Source organism: Bos javanicus, chromosome 26 (genome assembly GCF_032452875.1).
Source record: "Bos javanicus breed banteng chromosome 26, ARS-OSU_banteng_1.0, whole genome shotgun sequence".
NCBI lineage: Eukaryota > Metazoa > Chordata > Mammalia > Artiodactyla > Bovidae > Bos > Bos javanicus.
In genome coordinates this window covers 30184510-30204133 of record NC_083893.1, presented here as the reverse complement: position 1 = coordinate 30204133, position 19624 = coordinate 30184510, and the positions used below count along the sequence as shown (strand labels likewise).

General features: G+C 46.7%; 1 long non-coding RNA gene across 2 annotated transcripts in view; it reads right to left on the bottom strand.

The window, feature by feature from the left end:
• Positions 1-17233, bottom strand: part of LOC133239398 (uncharacterized) — a 34658-nt gene extending 17425 nt beyond the window's left edge. Inside the window, exons 1-4 of one of the 2 annotated variants that reach the window (XR_009733818.1) lie at positions 16907-17233; positions 4688-4876; positions 3711-3941; positions 2156-2204 (exon numbers count right to left, since the gene is read on the bottom strand). This is a non-coding gene — a long non-coding RNA (uncharacterized LOC133239398). The remainder of the gene's footprint in view (positions 1-2155; positions 2205-3710; positions 3942-4687; positions 4877-16906) is intronic. The other variant, XR_009733817.1, reaches the window with a different exon arrangement.
• Positions 17234-19624: the final 2391 nt, after the last annotated feature.

The following is a 19624-nucleotide window of genomic DNA, read 5'->3' as shown; positions in this document are numbered from 1 at the left end:
GTTAATTTAGACTATATTTGAGGAGTTACCAGGCACTGGGCATTGCCCTAGATGCTTGAGATATAAAGAAGGAAAAGTTTAGGTGCCAGGATCTCTGGTTCTATTAGGAAAGAAAGACCAGCCTTTCAAACATTTGTTTCTTGAGAGCCTACTCCAGTATAAAGGATGCAGCAGTGAACAAAACAGACAAAAATGCATAGAACCTACCTTAGAAGCTCAAATAAAGGGAGATAGACACACAGAGCCTGGGAGAGGGGTCAGCTAGGTTAGCCTGAAGCTGTACATAGAGACAACACTTGAGATCAGTCTTGAAGGACAAGGGGAAATTCACAAGCAGCCCAAAGGGGAAGAGCATTTGAGTCAGAGGGAACAGCCTTTGCAAAGGCACAGAGGTGTGAAAGAGTATGGCATGTCTAAGGAATGTCTGACTGGCTGGAGGACTGAGGGGCTGGGCAGGTGAAGGGGGCATGACCAGGAGAGGAGGTTGGCAAAGTAGGTCAGGAAAGACCACAGCCCTGTATTACTCTCCTATCACACTTTGCACTTGGCGACTTAAAACAATACACATTTATTATCTCATGGATCTTGAGATCAGAAATCTAAAATGGATCTTACTGGGCTAAAATCAAGGTGCCTGCAGGACTCTATTTATTCTGGGGGCTCTAGGGGACAATCCATTTCCTTGACTCTTCAAGCCTCTAGAGGCTGCCTACATTTCTTGGCCTGTCGCCCCCTCTCCATCTTCAAAGCTGGCAGTGTAGCATCTCCAAATCACTTTCTCTTTTATTCTCCCTTGCTTCCCTTTTCCACATATAAGGAGCCCTGTGGTTATATTGGGTTCAGTTGGATAATCTAGGCTACTTGCCTCATCTCTGGATCCCCAGCTTCATCATAGCTGCAGCGTTCCTTTCTCCATGTTTGGGTAACTTATCACAGGTCCCAGGGCCTAGGAGGTGGACCCTGTAGGATGAGTCCTATATTCTGCCCACCCCAGGCCTTTGAATGAAACCATGTCAGAGCCTAAGACCTGGCTGAGTCATAGAGGGACCCCTGTTTGTAACACTGGGGTTTTGGAGAGCTCGTGTTGGTGGGCAGTGGGGAGGATAAGCCTAGGTCAAGAGGCTGCATCAATGGTCCGGGAGAAAGAAAGGGGCTCCAAATGAAGCAAGTGGAGTGGATAGTGGACTTGAGAGGAGATGTGGAGAACTTGGGAAAGATCTTCCTAGAAGCCTAGTGCAGGACAGAAAAGGAAGACAGGGCTGAGGGAAGATGTTTCTTGTATTTGCTTGTTGGTTGGTATTGTTTTATCTTTTAAGATAAAATGAAGTGCCTAAGTGTGATATTTTTGCTGTGGGCACCAGGCGATGAATGAGAAGGGAGATTTTGAGAAATTTAAGATCAAACTACTGCTTCTGCTGCTGCTAAGTCACTTCAATCGTGTCCGACTCTGTGTGACCCCATAGACAGCAGCCCACCAGGCTCCCCGTCCCTGGGATTCTCCAGGCAAGAACACTGGAGTGGGTTGCCATTTCCTTCTCCAATGCATGAAAGGGAAAAGTGAAAGTGAAGTAGCTCAGTCGTGTCCGACCCTCAGCGACCCCATGGACTGCAGCCTTCCAGGCTCCTCCATCCATGGGATTTTCCAGGCAGAAATACTGGAGTGGGATGCCATTGCCTTCTCCGAAGATCAAACTAAGTAGTATGTAAATTTTAACTTGAAAACTTGTGTTTGCTGGGTCTCTCAGTTGGGGAAACTACTTCATTTTCTTTCATTCTGCCCAAAACTTCTGGGTCTAAGATAGAAATTCACTAGAGAATATTTCTAAAGAACATTCACCCAATGTCAATTTCAGAAGAGGCAAGCTCTTCCTGTATATATATATTTTAAACCTTTTTGTATTAGCTTCTTTTAAAAATTTCAGCTAATGGTAACTCCAGCTGTCCACTTTCAGGGCTATGATGACTTCGGAGTCTGATGAGCAGTTTACTTTATGAAACCACCTCTGACACTTTCCATATTAGTGGGAAGAGTTCTGGAATTGGAATTGAATACCCAGGTTCAAGTCTCAGCTCCATGCATCTGTGTGACCTTGGACAAGTCACTTATTCTTGCTTCTTTTCTATGAAAGGAGAATAATAATACCTGTCCACTTACTTCACTGTGTTGTTATGAGAAAATCAGTTGCAGTAGTCCACAAAGAGCACTGTAATTGGTAAAGTGAAAGGAAAAGTGTTAGTCGCTCAGTTGCGTCCGACTCTTCGCAATCCTGTGGACTGTACCCCACCAGGCTCCTCTGTCCGTGGAATTCTCCAGACAAGAATACTGGAGTGGGTAGCTATTCCCTTCTTCAGAGGATCTTCCCAACTCAGGGATCAAACCCGGGTCTCCCAGGCAGATTGCAGGCAGATTCTTAACTGTCTGAGCCACCAGGGAACACCATATAATTCAGTGGACCTATTATTACTTTTTAATGCCCAGATATTTATTCTCTCATTTTTCCTGAAGATTATATTCTAGTCCATCTATAAGAAGGGAAAGGAGCTTTGGACAAATCCAGTCTCATCTGTCCATAGGGGAGATGGAGAGGGATGTGCCATTTGCTCTTGTTCCTCTTTTCCAGAAGGGGCTCATAGAGTTCTGTGTCCTCAGGGGATAGGGGCTTACAGTCCAGGCAGGGAAGGGAGAAGTGAAGTGACAATTACCACCTGTTTGGTAAGTGTTGCAGATGTTATCTGAATCTTTGGAAAACAGATTCTCCCAGAATATGAAATCCGATGCTGGGGACTGGTGGTCAGGAATGGCTTCCAGGGAGGTGATCATATGCTGGGTTCAAACAGACAAACAGGTAGGCAAAGGAAGGGGGAAGTGCATTCCAAGTGGGAGAAATAGCATGTGCAAAGGCATGGTGGTTTTCAACAATATAATAGTTTCAGGAGCCTTTGTTTCTTCTTGCTGTTCAGTTGCTAAGTCATGTCCAGCTCTTTGTGACCCCCACAGCCTGCGGCACACCCAGCTTCCCTGTCCTTCACCATCTTCCAGAGTTTGCTCAGATTCACGTCTGTTGAGTCAGTGATGCTATCTAGCCATCTTGTCCTCTGCTGTTCCCTTCTCTTCCTGCCCTCAATTTTTTCCAGCATCAGGGTCTTTTCTTGTAAGTCGACTCTTTGCATCAGGTGGCCAAAGTATTGGAACTTCAGCTTTAGGAGCCTTTGTAGGACAGCCCAATTCACAAGGCTGCTGCCAGCTCATGATTTTATCTTATGGATTTTCCAAAGCCCATCTCAGTTTGTTCTGCTCTGGCCTGACCATCCTGTAGGCTGCCTCTCCACCCTGGAGCAACTACCCCAGTTATGGAACTCCAGGAGCTTTCAGCTGGCCAGTCAACCCTGACTCCTTTTCCACAGAAGCCTGGGGTCACAGCCTCATCTCCTGGAATACATTTGCCTTGTAAAAAGCCAGCCTGCCAGGAGTTTCTCACTGAAGGCAATTTTGTTATTAGGGGAAAAAAAGCCTCTGTGTCCCCCCTCCCCCCAACCAATCCTCCTCCAACTCCCTGACATGAGCCCGCGTCATTAGTTACTGGCTTTGGCAGTTTTATTATGGAAATGACATATTGAAATACAAATTGGGATGTGTACAGTATAATTACTAATACTGCATATTCATTTCCTCCCTTTGTTACTGCTGAGTCCCCGTAAAGCCCTCTTACCAGCCACATCCCGATCCTGTGTGCAGTTGGTTCTGCTCTCTTTTCTTCTGAGGGCCAGGCTGAGAGGGGAAGCCAGCAGAGGAAGTACCTGCCTTCCCTGAGAAGGGCTATTTTTGTGACAATGCTGAGCTGACGTGGCAGCTGGGGCCTCCGACGTCCAAGGGCTTCCCAGCTCTTAACCCAGACAAACAGACCGGGCCAGACACGGGAAGTTCCAGCCAGGGGACCTTTCTAAAAAATTAAATGCAACAAAACAAACATTTTCAGGGGTACAGGGGCCGGCCGTTGTGGCTGCACTCTGACACCCTCCGGAACACCTTCCCTCCAGAACACCTTCCCTCCCTTCCCTCAGAGCTTCTCAAGAGAAGGAGGTCAAGTAAGGTGGTTAAACTGACCACCTTGTAGCCTGTCTCATCTCCCTCCATGGCCTTGGTGTCTGCCGTTCCCCAGGGGAGCAGTGTGCTGTGAAGACACCTCACTGTGACATGAGACTCTTCCCTCTGTCACTTAGCAGATGCACCATGTATGACTGCTAAGTCGCCCCAGTCGTTGTCTGACTTTGTCACCCCATGGACTGTAGCCCACCAGGATCCTCTGTTCATGGGATTCTCCAGACAAGAATACTGGAGCAGGTTGCCATGACCTTCTTCTTCCTGACCCAGGGACTGAACTTGTGTCTCTATGTCTCCTGCATTGGCAGATGGGTTCTTTATCACCAGCACCATCTGGGAAGCCCACTTTGGGCAAATTTCCTTAATCCACCCATACCTCAATGTCTCCATCTGTAAAGTGAGGCAACATGCAGTGTCCATCTCATAGAGGTGTTATGAGGATGAAATGCCTTAATACAGATAAAGCATGCAGAATAGAACTATTGTACTGTAGATTTCTTGCAGAGATGGCCTCAATTAAGCCCTTGGCTATGTGACTTTGAGAGAAGTCACAGTGGGCCCGTTTTAGGCCCCAAGAGGTCTTACCTGCTTCTGTTTTGTCAGAGCCCTGCTCCTGCCATGAGAACAAGCTCAGGCCAACCTGCTGGACGTTAAGAGACGCAGAGCTGACTTCACTTTCTCTTCCCAGCTGAGGCCCCAGGCATGGGAGAAAGCCCTGGCATGATCAGCCCGCAGATGACCCACGACTGTCCACAGAAGCATGAGTGTGGCCACCTTAGACCAGAAGAAGCACCTGGTCAAGACATAGACTTGAGCGCTATTTATTTGTTTTTTATTTTAAGCCACTGAAGTTGGAGGTGGTGTGTTATGCAGCCATAGCTAACTAATACCCATAGCAAGCTATTAGTGTACTTTTTCCCTCCTGTCATACTCCCTGTCTATATATCTTGATCTTTTGCCCATCTAGACTAAAGTCCCCAGGGACAGAGAAATAACAAGTTCCTAGGGCAAGAGCATAGACCCTGGCGTTGGACAGAGTTCAAATCCCAGGTCTGGCATTGTCAGAGACAGCACATGTGGCAAGTAGATTTTGAGCTATTACATGGGAATAATAGCGTCTATCATATGAGGTTCTAGTAGGGGTTGAATCAAGCAGTAGGTGGGAAAGACGCTGGCGCCTGGACTCTCCTTCTCTTTCCACAGGAAGCTCAATGTCTTGCACATAAAATAACATTCAATACATGATGATCAAAGTCCTAATTTTCTTAACAAGATGGAGCTTAACTGTTAAGCTCAGTTACCTGATGCTCAAAGAGAAGGCACAGGTCATAGCCCCACTTGAAGGCATAACAGGAATCTTCTCCCATTAGCCAATGATAATAATCCAAATACCAATAATAACAGAAATACATGGCATTAGCTTAGAGCTTACAAAGCACTTTCACATATATTACACTGTTGAATTTCCCAGTCACTCTGTAGAGCCCCTGAGGATCAACATTGTCCCCATTGTACAGCCTCCAAGAATATCACTGGAGTCAGTACTTTGCCCTTTGATACACAGCCCAGAAGTGGCAGGACTGGGACTCCCAGGGCCCACACTGCCCCTAGTAAGCCAGTTTATTGGAACACTGAGGGCCCATGAAGGTTCCCGCTAATAGGATATTAACCTCTGCTTTCTTGTTTCCTGAACACAGATAACTTAAAATGCAATGTTCCTCATTTCCTGAAAACACAACTCAGACCTCACTTTGACTCAGCACCAAGGTTATGGGTTTTTTAGTTGAGGAACCTTTTTTCTAAGGCAAAGAACCTCTCATTGTCCTCATCACTCACTGCCAGGAAATAAAGGGACCCACAGCAGTTCTCAAGAACCATCCAAGCCAAACTCTACAGCTGACATGTGGGTGGCCAACCGATTGCACCGAGGACCCTTCTTCCATCATCACTGGAGCATCCTCTCCAGCCACCACTGGACAATGTGTCCCGGCAGCTGAAACCTTCAAGGATGAGAGTATTTCTTGAATAAAGACCATCAGCTCATTTCTAGAAGGACAGTAGGAAAGACAGGGCTACCCCTCACAGCGTCACTCAGTGCGTGCACAGAGCCCTCCCTCCCCACAGGCGGGTTGCTGTCCTCAGTGAGATCAGAGGTTGGGAGGTGGGCACAGGGGGTATGAAATGTCAGTGAAACTGTAAGATCAGTTTCTCCCTCCAAGAGCTCGAAATCCAAATGGGTCCTGGGAAATGCCCTTCTGGGGAAGCCAACTCCAGGAAATTTGTCAGAAGTTTAAAAGTTATTTGGACAAAGATATTTATAGCAGAGTGATTCAGAGTGTTAAAAGTCTAAAAATTGCCCAAATGCCCAACAAAAGAGAATTGGTTAAACAAACTTTGTTATCAAATTGATGAAATATTGCTTTACCATTAATAAGGACGATGATTAAGTTTAAGTAGATCCATGGGAAAGTACACGGGAAAATAATGCTTGTAAAACAAAAAATGCAAAACAGTTTCTGAGCAATCACACTTGTGTAAAATCATATATGCACAGTGACAATGACTACAGGAAGACATCATAAAATAAAAACAGCAGTTGTTTTAAGGTAAATGGTCATGATGGTAATTGCTTGGTCATGTAAGTTAAATATGCAGTGAGAAGTCTAGAGTCTAGCAAGAGAGACCCACATGTCTGACTTCTAGAACACTGTGTAAACACCAATTGTGAACATTAGAATTAAAGAAACGCGTAGCAGTGGGGGGATTATTGTGAATTTTGGGCGGCTTAATGATGGATCCCCAGTGCGTTGGTGTTCCCAACACACAGACCCTCAGAAATGCAAAGCCATACCACACAGCAATACCTAAAATGGGATTTCAGATACAAGGCCAACATGCTGGGGAGAGTTTTGGAGTTCAGGGAGGTCTATTTAGTGCTCTTCAAATCACATCAGTAACTTTGCTTCTCATCTGTCACTTGGAGGATAAGCCTCAACTGCATTCGAGTTTTTTTGTTCTGTTTTTTAATATAAATAGCAAGCACCGCATAAGGATAAGAAAGAACAAAGATGAGCAGCGAAAAGGTGAGCTGTGCATCCAATCTGATTCGAAGAAGCTAGATTTTACTATCAGGATGCTCAATACAGGATGTTTCTGGGGGTAAAAGGGAGGTCAGTGCATGTATCCCCTCTAAATACCTTCTCTAACCCACTGGTTAGTGCCCCAAATTGCACAGTTTGGGACTTAACTCATCTGTTCTCAAACTTTAGTCTAAGGTGAACTTCAGATGCTTGATAAATATACAGATTCCAGGGCCCCACCTTCTTGATTCAGATTACAGACTTCAGTATTTGTCAACAAGCCTGTCAAGTGATGCTAACACACATGGTCCTAGGGCTATACTTCAAAAAGCATGGAGCTAAAAGATTTTATTTTAAAATGCAAATCTTAACCCTGACTTACCACCCCACTTGCCTCCTTGAAGCCATATGGGTCATTTTCACATCTTAATGAGGAGGGAAAAGGAAGACCCCAAGGGTGTAGGATGCTGACAAAGAGGGGGTAGGTCTCCCACCCCTAGGGGAGAGGTGGAGACCAGGAAGCCAAGGCCCTTGCACCCGATTTTCCTGATGCCATCTCTGCTACCACTGGCCAATGGTGTATGACATCTACCATCTTGTTGTGAATGGATTGGGGTGTGGGAGTTTTGGAGCTCAGCCTTGGGGCAGGTACAAGAGTGGAATGGGGACTGTGGTTGTTGCCTCTTGGATCTTCTAACTTTCTCAAGGTGCTCACAGATAGAGACTGACTTTAATAATTATATTGAAATAATTTACAAAATATCCCAAGAGAGTAATAAAGTATTGCAGGAACTGGGGCAGAGAAGGGCGTGACTAATAACTCTGTGTGGGGGCGGGGGGTGGAGCTCATAGATGATTAGTTCATGGCCTATTAGTTAAGGATCAGGCACTGTATAAGACGGTAATTTCAAACTCACAACCATCCTGCAAAAGGAGGTATTGTTTTATGTGGATGAACGTATGTCTCAGGAAGATCGGCTGTATATACAGCATCGTACAGTGGTTATTTGGACACAAGTCTGTCCAACCCTGAAATGTGAGGTGTGATCTCCCCCTAGGATTCATTTGGCTGTAATCTTGGGTGAGTCATTTCCTCTCAGGTTCTTCATCATGACAACAGGGTCCGGCTCCCCGTGTGACCCCGAGGTCCTCCCAGCTCAGAGCCCCGAGGAGCCTACCAAGACGTCAAGTGGAAAACCACTGGACTTGAAGGAAAAGGAAGATCTTGCTCTCCAGGAGGGATCCTTGCCTTCCAAAGAGGAGTCCTCATGAGAGAGGACCCTGGCCCTACCTCCACCCCCTGCCAGACTTTAGGGCAATCGCTCTTAGACCCGGGCGAGAGGTGAGTATGGACGAGCTACAAAGCCAGGAATATTTCATCAAGTTGCAGCAAAACTCCCAAGGAAACAGGATGAGATTTTTTTTTTCTGGTTTCATATTTTGATCCTAATCTCTCATCTCTGTTTGAAAGTTTACTGATTCTCAGTGCAGTAGAGGATAGAGGAAGTCTTCTTTGTTAGTAGTTTAAAAAAAAAACAAAAAACATTTTTGGCTACTGGTGGCTTTAGCAGCCCACAGTGGCCACACAATAAGTGGGCTAAGAGGAACGCAGAAAGGCCAAGATCCTCTCTGGGAGGGACCACCCATCAGGCTTAGCCTCCTGGAGATCAAAGGCAAACAGAAGGAAAAATCAGCCCTGGGTGGCTTCAAACCTCTGGCTTGAGGCTGTTAGGAAAAGAAGAGATCCCCACCTCAAACCCACCCCTACCGCAACTGCTCCCTCCCCTCCAACCAAACCTCCTGAGTCACCAGAAACACTCTTTAACCCACACCTGATCCTGCCCCCAAAGTGCCTACCATAAGCTCAGAGAAAAGGACACGGAGACTGGTCCTCCCCTTCCTGGGGCAGCAGCCATGCCAGAGTCCAGATCACAAAGAGCATCGGGGCAGCTAGAGGAACAGCCCTGGGCGTCGTCACTTCAGCTGCCTCACCCAGCAGCTGCTCAGGGATGTGAGCCCCACCCCTTGATCCAGATTATTTCCCTCTCTCTGTGGACAAACAGCCACTCGCAGGGACCCCATATGATGCTTTGACACCCAGAACCTTAACACCAAACATTTCCCAGCTGTGGAAACAGGCAGAGCAGCTGTGGCTGATCAAACCATGAGGAGCAAAGCAAAAGACACCTCACATTTGGACCATTCCCCACACAGCTGGAGAGTAGCTTTAGCTTCTTCTACCAGTAACAGTAGCAAAGGCTTGCTATATATTTTTATATGGGTGATCTTATTTATGTCTCAAGGGCTTCCCAGTGGTGGAGAATCTGCCTGCCAATGCAGGAGATAGGTTGCATCCCTAGGTCAGGAAGATCCCCTGGAGGAGGAAATGGCAACCTGCTCCAGTATTCTTGGCTGGAAAATTCCATGGACAGAGGCTCTTGGTGGACTATAGTCCATGGGTCGCAAAGAGTCGGACATGACTAAGTACACACACACACACACATATTTATGTCCCAAATAGCCAGGTGAGGTGATTACTGGTTATTTACTTATTTTGCAGGTGAACGGATAGAGGCTTAGAAATGTTAAGAGGTAGAGACAAGACAGTCTGGTTCAAGAGCCTAAGCTCTCAACCACTATACGAAGAGGAACTCTGGATTCCTCTCAGAGTTGGGAAAAATCCATCTTGTCCTCCATTCCATGATAACCAGTTAATGGGAAGTTTTTAAAGGCACCTCTCCCTCCTGAGGGCTTCCCTGATAGCTCAGTTGGTAAAGAATACGCCTGCAATGCAGGAGACCCTGGTTCGATTCCCGGGTCGGGAAGATCCCCTGGAGAAGGGACAGGCTACTCACTCTAGTATTCTTGGGCTTCCTTTGTGGCTCAGTTGATAAAGAATTGGCTTGCAGTGTAGGAGACCTGGGTTCTATCCCTGAGTTGGAAAGATCCCCCTGGAAAAGGGAAAGGCTACCCATTCCAGTATGCTGACCTAGAGAATTGCAGGGGTTGTGAAGAGTGAACACAACTGAGCAACTTTCATTTTCACTTTTGCACTTTCTCCCTCCTGAGAAAAGAGGGAGCTCTTATTTCAGAGGTCGTGGGGCACTTGTTCGTTGGGAGAGGGAGTGCGAGTGGGTGGGGAGTGGGGAGGGTGCGTGCTCAGGACACCTGGGATCAGCCACCTTGGCTTGCCAGCTGCTGCAGGCCCCTCGACCTCTGATCCCAGGCAGAGTCTAGGCCCTGGGGCCCTTTTCCTCAGCATCTGACTCTCCTCCAACATATTCTACAGCTAAATTGAGCTAGTGGGCTATTGGCTGCCAAAGTCACCTGTTTCTCCTTTGAGTCACAAACATTTTTACAAAGACCTTTCAGAGGTAAAATGGGAAGTGTTGGGGTTTTGTGACACCACAGGAAGTTTGAGGGGGAGATCTCTATCTTTTCCTCAAATCAAGCCTGGGAGGTTATCACCTTGCCTTGAGGTCCTCACATTCAAGGGTAGAAAAAATCTTGCAGGGGTGGGGGTGATTAAGTGGGGTGTGGCCATGATATGGAAACAATCTAAGCATTGTCAACAGATGAACAATAAAGAAAATATGGTGGGTAGTGTGTATACATATACATACACACACATACTATGTTTATGTATAAATATATGCACACACATACATATATACACAATGGAATATTATTCAGCCTAAAAAAGGGGGGGTCTTCCCCGGGGGTACAGTGGATAAGAATCTGCCTGCCATTGCAGGGGACACAGGTTTGATCCCTGATCTGGGAAGATTCCACATGCCGTAGAGCAGCAAAGCCCGTGTGTCACAATTCCTGAGCCCATGTCCTGCAGCTACAGAAAAGCCTGTGCGTCTAGAGCCTGTGCTCTGCAACAAGAGAAGCCACAAAAATTGAGAAGACGCCCATGCACGGCAATGAAGAGCAGCCCCCACTCGCCGCAACTAGAGAAAGTCTGTGTGCACCAAGGAGGGTGGAGAGCGACCAAATAAATAAATAAAAAGGAAATCCTGCCTTTTCCGACAGCATGGATGAACCTGGAGGATATTATGCGAAGTGAAATAAGCCAGACGTAGAAAGACAAATGCTGCATGACCTAACTTATACACGGAATCTAAAATATAGTCAAACTTAGTCACAGAGAGTAGAATGACAGTTACCAGAAGCTGGGTGATGGGAGGGATGGGGGAGATTTTGGTCAAAGGGTCCATCTTTCAGTTGTAAGATGAAGTTCTGGAGACCTAAAGTGCAGCATGGTGAATACGGTTGCTTGAAATTTGTGTTATATACTTGAAATTTGCTGAGAGGAGACCCTAAGTGTTCACCCGCACACCCACACGCATACAAAGATAACTATGTGTTCATTAGCTTGATTGTTGTCATCATTTCACCATGTCCATATATATCAAAACATCATGTTGTACACTTTACACAATTTATAGTCGTCAATCAGACCTCAGTAAAACAGAAAGGAAAAGAAAAAGTGGCGTGTGGCCTCTGCCTCTTGCAGATACCTGAAAACCTAACACGAGACGAGATCAGGAAGTTGGACTACGGAGGGCAGAAAGAGTGCTGTGGGTGTGCATCTTAAGGGGACAGTGTCAGCTTAACATAAGTAAGACTGCTTTTTTGTTATTGTTATTATTACTCTCACAGCTGCTGTTTACTGAAGGCAGCGGCCGTGTTGAGCTTTATGCTAAGGACTCATTTCTAGGCTGCCTTAAGTAAGCTTCCTGACCGTCTGGGAAGTAGATGCCTGTAATTAATTAGTGTCCCTACACCACGGATCGGAGAAGGCAATGGCACCCCACTCCAGTACTTTTGCCTAGAAAATCCCATGGACGGAGGAGCCTGGTAGGCTGCAGTCCATGGGGTTGCTAGAGTCGAAAACAACTGAGTGACTTCACTTTCACTTTTCCCTTTCATGCATTGGAGAAGGAAATGGCAACCCACTCCAGTGTTCTTGCCTGGAGAATCCCAGGGACGGGGAAGCCTAGTGGGCTGCCGTCCATTGGGTCGCACAGAGTCGGACACGACTGAAGTGACGCAGTAGCAGCAGCAGCAGCAGCAGCAGCAGCAGCAGCACACCACGGATGAGGAGTTAAGCTCAGTGAAGTTCAGTAACTGGTTGAATGTGGCTGAGTTAGCAAGTGGGAAAAGTCCCTACCCACACCTGGCTCCATGTCCACACTGTCAACCAGTAAGACCCATCTCTCCCCCACCCCATAGAGGTGATGGTATGCTCACTATTCTCAGAGGTGTTCCAGAGATGCTGTAAATAACCTGCCTGATCGCGGGAACCACCCTAGATGTACCTTCATACCCAGCATCCCAGGCCTCACCGCAGAACCGCAGTTGAACCTCCAAGGAGGGCCCCAGGGTTTGTTTTCAGCAGACACTAAGCGAGCACTGAGAAAGTTGGACCAGATGCATCTCAGGGCTTCCAACTCCTGTGTGGACTGAGATTTTGTGGTTCTATTTTTAGGCAAGTCTTTCCTGAATCAAAGTGTCAGACTTTCTGGCACCTTCTAATGGCTCTAGGGCACCTGAGCTGTCTTCAGAGCCGCCCTGATGCCCCAGAGATATGAGGAACAGGGCTGGGAGGATCCCTGGGAGCCAGCAGAAAGCAGAGGGAAGCCACATTTGCCAAGTGGGAGGCGGGTGGGGGAGGTGAGGGGGAGGTGAGGGAGAGACATCCTTTCACTTCCAGCTCCAAGGGGGATTCTTGATTCTTTCCACCCTGAGGCCAACAGTTAGGAGCCTGTTCTGCCTGTAATGGCTCCCTTGCAGACAAGTTATGCCTTATCTGAAAGCGTGGAGGGAGGAAGAGAGTTTTCCTTGGACGGTTTTCCCAACTACTTCGGTGGGATGGAAAATGGCTTTGGAGAGATGAGAAGTCCTGTTTCTAGGAGTCTCTGAGTGACCAAAATGATGGATGGGGATGCTTGCCAAGCCTCCCCATAGGCAGCCTCTCTGTTAACCCTCATGAGAATCTCAGGAAGTAAGTACCATGACTGCTCGCATTTTACAGACCAGTTAATAAGCTTGGAGAGTGAGATTGCTTGTCCCCAGCCCCACAGTGACCAACAGAGCCTTCAGATCTCAGTGAGGGGGGTACTGTACTTTCCTGGTGGCTCAGACAGTAGAGAATCTGCCTGCAACGCAGGAGACCCAGGCTTGATCCCTGAGTGCCGAAGATTCCCGGGAGAAGGAGATGGCTACCCACTCCAGCATTCTGGCCTGGAGAATTCCTTGGACAGAGGAGCCTGCTGGGCTACAGTCCATGGGGTCACAAAGAGTCAGACACAACTGAGCGACTAACACAAACACCATGCCACATGTGGCCTCTCAAGTCCCCAGAGAACTTCAGTGTTTCTTAACCTACTTTTGGATCACTGACTTTGGAAGACTTGCCCTTTTGTCATCATAGCTAATGATCAGTAATCTTTACTGTGGCCCGAGTACTCTTCTAGGTGCTTTGCATGTACTGATTCATTTCATCCTAGCAACAACTCTATAGGGTATACCCATTTAACAGATGAGAAAACAGAGCCTCAGAGAGGTTGAGTAACTGTGTCAGTGCTTGTAAACTGGGATGGCCAGACTTCAAATTCATTGAGTTTGACCCTGAATTATAATAATCTACACCATTAACTATTATTCTATTCTGAGCCTGCCTGAATTACTCCTTTCCCCCCTCAATACACATAAAACTGTGTACTTAATTTTAGGGAATATAAGATAAGGCTCTTCTGAAATCCTCTTTTGGGGACCAATTCTAGGTTAACAATGACTATGGATGAATTAAAAAAAAAAAAAAAAAGCAAAGCTTAAAACAAAGATGCTCCTTTATCCATCTAGGAAGACCATGTGCTAGAGTGGGGAAGCACAGGCCTGGTGTCTTCCTCCAGGCTGCCCTGCAGCTCTCTTTCCCCTTCACCAATCCTAGATCCTGGCATCTACCCCAAGGCAGATGAAAAGGTCAGCTCTAGCCACTCCTTCTTCTGAGAGCCCATGCTATTGGGCAACTCCATCTCTCACCAGTCCCCTTGTCCAGAAACTGCTGAGCCTACACTTGCCTTCCTGGGAGGGGAAGAGCCAGTGGTCAAGTCCAGGAGGGTGGGGCAAGTAAGGAAGTGCTCTAACTAGATCACAGGTGTCTTAAATTTTAGTTTACAGCAGAATCAACTCTTCAAATGCAGATTCCTGGACCCCACCCAAGATTCTGATTGAAACCACCAGAGATGTTTTTAATAAAGGCCTTGAGCATTTCTGATGAGAGGGCCCAGTGACCAAGACTCTGATCCAGGTCAGAGTCCACATTATGCCTGCTGTTGGAAGCTGTAGTTGAGAGAAGGACTCTCAGTTAACTCTACTCACGCTCGGAGCAGGCTAGGAGCTCCTGGGTTTGAACACTGAGCAGCGAAGGAAGGAAGGGGCAGTCCTGGGCCTTCTTCCTGGTGCTGCCGCCCTGACTCCTCTCCTGACATCAGTCACTCCCTGGTCCTCCCTCCGCAACTGCTTCCAGTCGCTGGGCTCACCAGGCCTCCTCGCAGGTCTCTGCTCTGAAAGTTACTGAGGGATACAAGGCTGAATTTGATAGGAGGAGACATAGTTCCTGGCCTTAAGGGACCAGAGTCTAGTTGAGAAGGTGAATAAGTCAAGCGAGAAATGTCAGTGAACCTGGGGCATTTGAAATCAAGGGACTCTGGGAGCCAGAGCCCAGCCCAGCCCAGGGGCAAGACGGTTGAGTGTTGGAGAAGGGAGGTGATTCCCAGCGAGAGGCTGCAGTGAACGCTGGTTGAGGGTGTAGAGGTAAACACTGGGGACCTGGGAAGTAGGGTAACTGACTCGTGTTTTCTGGGGAGAGAGGCAGTTCCCAGGATGCAGAACTTTCAGTGGAAAGTCCTGCAAGTGCTTGCTCAGTTGTGTCTGATTCTTTGAGACCCCATGTTCTGTAGTCTGCCAGGCTCCTCTGTCCAGGGGATTCTCCAGGCAAGAATATGGAGTGGGTTGCCAGCCCTTCCTCCAGGGGATCTTCCCCACTCACGGATCAAACCCGAGTCTCATTACGTCTCTTGCATTGCAGGCGGATTCTCTACCACTGAGCCACCTGCAAAGTCCTGGGCAGACCCTATAGGGAAGGCAGGCTGAGGTCACCTTCGGAAGGTCCCAAGTGCTTCCCAAAGGCACACAAGAGCCCACCTGGATTTTTCAAGACACTAGGCTCTGCCCATCCAGGGAGGAAGTGAAAGAAAGCTGGGGTATCTGGAGATTTGGGAACCCCCTTCTGAATACTCTAGGCTTTTTTACAAACCTTGAAACGTCCCTTGAAAGATTTAGAGGCTTAACCAGTTCACCTCAAGTTTCAAGCAAACAGATGAGTTACACTCCAAGAAGCAGGAGGAGGAGCAGTGACTACATTAGTTCTTAATTGAGCTCTTACCATGCATCAGGACTGTGATAAGGGTCTAATAGAGACTGCCTCATTTAATCCCCATAACTTCCTGGTGAGGCAGATTTCATTACCCCCATTAGACAGATGGGAAGAAAGAGGCACAAAGAGAGCAGATCCTTCTCAAAGCCACACAGCTGGTTAAGGGCTCAGTTGGGACTTGGAAAAAGCACACCTTAATAAAGGAATAAATAAAGATCCACAGGATGTTTGCTCTAATTGGTCAGTGCGAAACACTTCAACGTTTTAAACAATACTCCCCCATCACATAGAACCAGAAAAAAGAAAAGACTTGGGCCAAGTCACTGCAGTTTTAAAAAAGGACAATCCAATAGCTAGAGACATCAAAGTGAGTCTTCGGAGTTTAAGCTGCATTCTGAATGTCTAAGTTGAAGCAAGAAGCGAGAGCTTCAACAAACCTGTTTTCCCAGACAGAAAGGTGCTTTCTGGTCGGGGAGGATAAGCAGCATTTGAAAAAGGAATGAAAGAATGGTTGCATTTCTGGAGCCTGGTGAATAACAAAGAGGGCCTCTGTCATTATTCGGGTCCGGCAAGGTGACACTGCTAATCCTAAAATCTATTCCACAATCGCTCCGCCAGTGAGAGGCCGCTGTCCCCGCAGCCCTCACCAGAGTCACACAGGCTGAGTCAGAAGATGAGGGCACCCCTCACCTGATTTTTCCTTTCATCTGCTCTGTGGCAGTATTTTTCAAACTTTCCTACCACAACCCACAGTGAGAAACACGTTTGCTGGCATAACCCAGCATGGGCATATGTGTACATGTGTTTCAGGGAAAAAAAAAAAAAAATCTGTCTTAAATGCAGTGTGCTCTTATTTTCCATTCAAGTCAAATTCATTTTTTTTGAGCTGGTTGTGTACAAGCGCTAAGTCACTTCAGCTGTGTCTGACTCTTTGCATCCCTATGGACTGTAGCCCGCCAGGCTCCTCTATCCATGGAATTCTCCAGGCAAGAAAACTGGAGTGGGTTGCCATGCCCTCCTCAAGGGGATCTTCCTGACCCAGGGATTGCAACTGGCTAAATTGATTTCACTGCCTACTAATGGTTTATGATCCACAGTTTGAAAAAATAAAACTACTTCATACTGTGAGCAGGGCCAGGGCAACTGAATAGGGGGTGTTAATGATAAGAATTTATATTGCGGTCATTATCTCTACCATTGTGTCTATGAATAGTGTTTTGTGTTTACCCTGCTTTTATCTAAACAGAGTTTGTCAAACTGTGTTCCATGGATTACCTTTATTCCAGGAGGTTTTAAAGTTGTTTTCCTCCAAAGTGGTGCTGTGGTCAGAAGAGTTTGGGACATGATACATACTGTAACCACACCCAAATGTCACAATGCAGTTGGCATTTTCAAGGCTCTGAGAAGGTCTGCAGTGAAAGACTTGATTACCTCTGTTAACCAGGCAAGGTCTCCCCTAGACCTTTTTCTTTAACCACAAAGAGCCCATGTTCCTTCCTGGAGTGCTGGTGTCCTCAGAAACCAGTCAGGGTCTGGGGGCATCACACTCTCCTTTGTGACCTCACTCTGTCCCTAGGAAGCCAGTATTATTGGGATGCGGTTGGAACAGGCAGTTCACCTACTTGTCTGATTTCACATATCAAGTTGGTGCAGAGCTGGGCCAAAGCCAGACCTCCTGACACAATCAGATAGGGGAGCCCTTGGACAGCCCCACGGCTCCTGACGGGCTACTTTCCCAAAGGGTCACCAGTGGAAGGGTGCCGAGTGTCCCAGGAATTCAAAGCTCAGCCTGTAGAACCTTGAGCTGCTCAAATTCCCTGAGTAACAGGAGCTGAAAATCAGGGCAGTGGAAGTGTTAGTTGCTCCATCATGCCTGACTCTTTGTGACGCCATGGACTGTAGCCTGCCAGTCTCCTCTGTTCACGGAATTCTCCAGGCAAGAATACTGGAGTGGGTAGCCATTCCCTTCTCCAGGGGGTCTTCCTGACCCACATATAAAACCCAGGTCTCCCGCACTGGCAGGAAGATTCTTCACCAATCAGCCACCAGGGAAGCCCAAAAGTCAGGACAGTGGGTGGCTATTTTGTCTTCATAATTGGTATGTGAGTTTCTTAACCCCTATTGAGGGGTAGAGGGAAGGCAATGACAAGGCCCCCATCCCTTTCTAGTCTCCAGGGTAAAATGAACATATTCTGTACCCTGTCTGCACCTTACTTTTTAACTTAATGATGGATCTTGGAAATTGCTCCCTTTTAGAACACAAAGAGTTTTCTGACGCTTTTGTACTCTCTCTATATTATGGCCCTGCATAGATGCATCATAATGTATTTAACTAGCCTCCCACTGATGAACATGGATCACTTCCAGTGCTTTCTATGAGAAACAATACTGCAGTGAGTAATCATATACCTAAGTTGTGCACACCTGTGCGTGTGTATGTAGGCTGAGTCCTAGGAGTGGAACTGCTGAGTCCAGGCACTTTCGCTTCCTTAGGTGGTGCTGGGGGCTGCCTTGAGACTCTGCTCTGGCAGGGCAATCCCAGTCGGAGATTTGGGGTTTCCCTTTCTCATTCGTTGTTTCATCTTGACTGATTTCAGGTATTAAAACTGGACTCAGGAAACGTAGAGGATAGTTCTGCCCTGTCTTAAACCAGGTGTATGATCTTAGATCAGTCACATGCCTAACCCAAATCTTTCCCCTCTGTTGTAAAATCAAGGCATTAGAACACATGATATGAAGGTCTACCAGCTCCTTATTCTTTGTGACTCTGGTAGGTGTTCTTGCTGAATTTCTCAGGGATGTGTCAGGGCAGCAATAAACTGTTCTTACCCCCTTGTCTTACCTCCATTCTAAACACATGTCTCATTTATGAAATGACGGGTTAGGATCAGGTCTTTTGGTCTTATTCTTTAGGAAAGGCTGTGTGGCTTGTCTCTGTTATCTCTTTCCACAAAAATAGGATCTTCATGTGCCTGGGGATGTTGTAGATTTCACTCACTGCTGAATCCCAATGTCTAGAGCAACACTGTTCAATAAAAATATAATGTGAAAAGACAACATTGACATACCATGAAAGAAAGAAAGTGAAGTCGCTCAGTCATGTCCAACTCTTTGCAACCCCATGGACTGTAGCCTACCAGGCTCCTCCGTCCATGGGATTTTCCAGGCAAGAATACTTGAGTGGGTTGCCATTTCCTTCTCCAGGAGATCTTCCCAACCCGGGGACTGAACCCAGGTCTCCCACATTGTAGGCAGACGCTTTACCATCTGAGCCACCAGGGAAGTCTGGTGGAAGACATACCATGACACGTCTATTAGAATGGTGAAAATAGAAACTGAAACACCAAATGCTGGTGACATTGCTGTTGGGAATGCAAAATGGTGCAGCCACTTTAGAAGACAGTTTGGTGGTCTCTTACAAAACTAAACATACTCACACCATGTGATCCAGCAATCATGTTCCTTAGTATTTACTCAAAGGAGGTGAAAGCTTCAGTCAATACAAAAACCTTCATAAGGATATTTATAGCAGCTTTATTCATAATTGCCAAAACTTGGAAACAACTAAGATGTCCTTTAGTAGATAAATGGATATGTAAACAGCAGGACATACAGACAATGGAATATTATTCAGTGCTAACAAGAAATGAACTATTGAGCCATGAAAAGACATTGGGGAATCTTTAAATGCATATTACTAAGTGGAAGAAGACAATTTGCAAAGGTTACTGTATGATTTCAACTATGACATTCTGGAAAAGGCAAAATATGGAGACAGTAGGAAGATCAGTGGTTGCCACTGGTGAGGGGGTGGGAAGGATGACTAGGTGAAGCACAGAGGACTTTTAGGGCAGTGAAAGCATTCTGTATAATACCATGATGGGGAATACATGTCATTATGCATTTGTCAAAGCTGATAGAATGTACCACACCAAGAGTGAATTAAACCTACCTGTAAACTATGGATTTGGGGTGACAAAGGTCATACAGTCA